Genomic DNA, 4,223 nt, shown 5'->3' on the forward strand with positions numbered 1-4,223 from the left:
CAGGTCCATTCCCTTTATAAAGGTAGATGTGCTGTTATAAAATATATAGTGCCTTAGCTATACATCAACATACTTTCCAAGATACATATGGTATTCTGTGTGGTATTCACAGCTACATTTCATTCTTAAGGGACTGGGAGTGTTCATTTTATTGCTGTGATTTACAAATTTTATATCCGTCCAGGCTGCTGATAGATACCTTTTGTATGTATATGATTTAGCCTACTAAATGCTGTGGTTCAAATTAAATCAGATTGTGCCTGACTTCAGGAAATCTTTAGGGAGAATGAGCGGCACATACAGCTTTTCTCCACTGAACTCCTAGTGCTTGACCAGGATCATTTCTAGTTCCTGTTAACCTCTTCCTCCTGACTACCCTAGAGCATTAGTCACATCATACCCCAACACATGGCAGGCAACCAGAGATGGCCAACCACAGAGGGTAGAGCAAATGCACCCCCTAAGATATGGTGTGCAGCCCCTGCTTACTCAGGTGTTCCAGGAAGTAACATCCCTCTCTGGGCACTGGGGTGTTATGAATTGACTCTGCCCCTAACCCGAAGATAGTGTGCCACAGTTTGGTTTATTAAGTTAGAAGAGAGACACTTGGGTGACACAGTTGCTAGGAGTAAAACTTGGCCCTTAAATAAACAGGATGACAAATAACAATTTGATTTAAATTAGCCATTTCAGTCTGGTGGCCATGCTGACTTTCCAATAAATAAATAATTAACCAGTTGTTAGTTTTCACCGCTGCATAATCAGTGTGGCTTGTGAGTCGAGTTCAAGGAAGCACAGTATTTCTGTTTCTTCCAGGTGTTCTCTAATTTTGTGGGGGTGGGGTTTTCTTTCAGGTAGAATGTTCTCCAGCCATCATTTATTACAGCAGATTCCAAACACAGTTGAGTTTTCTTTGTCTAGGGAGTAAATGAACTGGGACACACTATTGTTTTTTCTGCCTCTCACCAAATAACTCATATAAGCTATCTGCAGTAATGTATGATAGGTCAATTTGTCATTCATTGGAGTTGTGTTGATTTAAGAGGCCTTCACTAAACTGATAAGGATCTTTAGCTGCTTAAATGCAAATGAACAGCCAAGCCACTGATTTATGACATCATAAGCACACTCAAGTCCCCTCCACTGTACTGCAAATAGATTAATTCTGAGTCATTCACTCAATAAAAATTATATTCCAATAAGAGTGACACAGAAGGTGATGCAAGAAAGGAGTAGCTGAGTGTAGGAACACTGGTTAGAAAAAATTCAGGTGCCCAAACTAAGAGTTATGATCACTGTTGTATAATACATGGCCTAAATCCTCAAATATGGGAGCCTGAAACCATATTGGGACACCTAAATGGAAATCAAAGCTATTGGCCACTTGCAGATGGATCAGATTCATTTCCGTGGGAAAAGGATTGGGTGAAAACTAAGACAGTTCTGTTTAAATGAATATAGGCTCCCAGGTTTGAAAAGTTTGCTCTTTCTATATAGCTGTTTTGTTGTGTGATTTTAGTTCACTGTTGTACAGGCATTAGAGAGTTAGTCTCATGCAAGTTGGCATATGAAATTTCTGAATATTGTCGTCCTTCCTTTGTTCCTTCTTTTACCATATTAAGAATGCACATCTAATACATTTCTATGGTTTCTTCACTGGCAAGAGTTGTCTTTTATTAGGAGCTATTCCTGTCACTTTATTGTATGGTCTCATAAGTGAAGTTGATTGACGCCATGTCAATAATTTGATGTTTTTTTAGGGAGAAGCATCAAACTATATGAAATCTGAATATTGCATGAAGAGGTTGCCCTTTTCTCTCTGTCAATACTGAACCTCAGCCAGTGTCTATGGGGTATTGAGCTCCTGCAAATGTGGCCTTTGGCTGAGATTTAAAAGTAGGATCCTGACAGATGGTAGGCACTAAAATTCTTGATGACTTTTCCCAAAATAAGGATAGACTCAACTTCCCTGACTAATCCTATCTGAGTAATTATACACTGTCTGAGTAATTATATTCCATCTACCTCAATTTTCCTTTTGCATTTTCAATAGCATTAGTTATTTCTCACCTCACCTGTGTCTTCTTCAGATTCTGCAGGTATTACCAAATGCTATTAACTTCTTTGCATGCAAATAATAAATATTTGTACGTTGTACAGCTACCATATTATATCTATGAGGGAATACTTACGGTGAATGTGTGTTTGCTCACTCTACAAGGGCCAGCCTTTATGGTAAATATGAATGCTTCTTGGCTATCAGAGCAAAAATAAATAATACTTAGTGAACCTACTGTGTTCTGCAAATAACTATTGCACATTACTGTTAGTAGTGCTTCAGGCAGAAATTAATCTGTCAATCAACTACTTCCAAGAGTGAATATTATGCAATTTGCAGCTTTTAGTCTTTATGCTACTTTGGGAGATAAAATTGCTATACAACTCAAGTTGTTAGCTAAAGTTATACTCTGAGAAGAACACACCCTGTTCTACTCACTGAAGTCATCTCTACAGACTTGTTTGTTCTCTTCTCACTGAGCACAGATTTATGCATTCAGTGTAATGGGAGTTATATATGTAAAATGCTGTTTACAAAGATAAGGGTGTATTCCATTATGAGCTCTAAGCATTTTTCATTCCTGCCATGAAATTTCTAGTAATGGGAACAGATGTTTTGTACAAAGAGTGTAAGTAGAAATATTTACTGCTTTGAATCATCAAAAAATTGCACATACAGGTGTTAAGCACCCTATACTTTTTTTCTCTCTCTCTTCCCTTTCCTTAGACTACAATGACTTGTCTCATTGAAGTTATTGCCTATATTTTTAATTTTAAGTATTTTTGGCAAGGACCGTATGTCCATGTAGCTCTAGTGCAACGAGTCTCTGACCTGATTGCTGATTCTATAGATGTTAGTGATTTAATTTATTGATGAAGAAAGGGCTGCTTGTTCATTGCTAACCTAAAGAGAATAATATTGCTTATTGAATTACTAGCACAATTACATATATCACTCTGGGGGCAAGGTTTTTTGTGATCTCTTTTATTGGACCAACTGCATAGTTGGAAGAGAGGCTTGACTACACAGCTGGTCTAATAAAAGAGATCACAAAAAAACTTTTGCCTCATACCTTTCCTGGATTATGATGGCTACAATGCTCAAACACTACTACATCACTGGGCATTCCTTGGTGGTTGGGCAGGTCTCTCAGTTGAGTGTGCGGGCCGGGAGTGGTCCGGGCCCTTTTTCACGCCGCGCGGGCTGTGGCCAGCAGCCCAGGCACGCTGGGTCGGAGAAAACAGGTGACACGCTAGAATTAGTCACGGACGCGTAATGGTTGATTCAAGATTGTTTACTTACACCGAAGATGGTCACGGTGTAGGCTGGACAGTTTCCCAGGCACAGCTCCGCTTAAATCCTCGTTTGAGGACTCAGACAATATTCGATCACTCCCACGGAGTTGTCGAGGCTCCGTGGATCCTTTTGCACGCAGGGAGAGGGATACGTCGAGGATTGTGATCGGTGACAGGGAGAGGCTAGAGGCTGATCAGACCCCTGTTGCCTGCTTGAAATGCACTGGGTCTGATAGGCTCCGCAGCGCTTAGAGATCTTCACACAGCGTGAAGTCTCCTCCTCCTGGTGTTCGTGGAGTCCTCCCTTGTGGGGGTTCTCCTTGGAGGTCTCCAACTTGGGCGGAAACCACCCAAGCCTTTTATACGGCTAGCAAGCCAATCACTAGCCGCCACGTGTGAATAATTTCACGCAAGCCAATAATGGGGCTCGAATTATAATACAAATGGCGGGAACTCTTTGCAAAGTGCATTTCTGTGCTGCAAAGAAGAAATGCACACTGCAAAGAAAGCTACAAATTGGCGGGAAAATAATTCAGTGGTGCTAAAGCACACACAAAAACAAAATCACACCTTTGGGTTGTGACATCCCCCCTTGCTGAAGGCACAGCTGAATTATGCTGCACGCCTGTCATTCGAGTGATCCAGAGCTTTATCACGAGTCATCAAACGAACAGACAAACAAACAAACATAAAATTCCCCAACGTAAAATTCGCTCTCCTGGGATTGAGTTGCACAATAACCAACACAAATACACATAATCAGATTCATAACAAAAACTGCATGATCAGGGATTCAGTGGGCGTCATGGCGAAGTCGTACGTCAGGCCCCCACTTCTTTCGATGATGTTATCCTTCTCAGGGCCTCTCT

The sequence above is a fragment of the Alligator sinensis genome, unplaced genomic scaffold (assembly GCF_000455745.1).
Source record: "Alligator sinensis unplaced genomic scaffold, ASM45574v1 scaffold645_2, whole genome shotgun sequence".
Classification (NCBI taxonomy): Eukaryota; Metazoa; Chordata; order Crocodylia; family Alligatoridae; genus Alligator; species Alligator sinensis.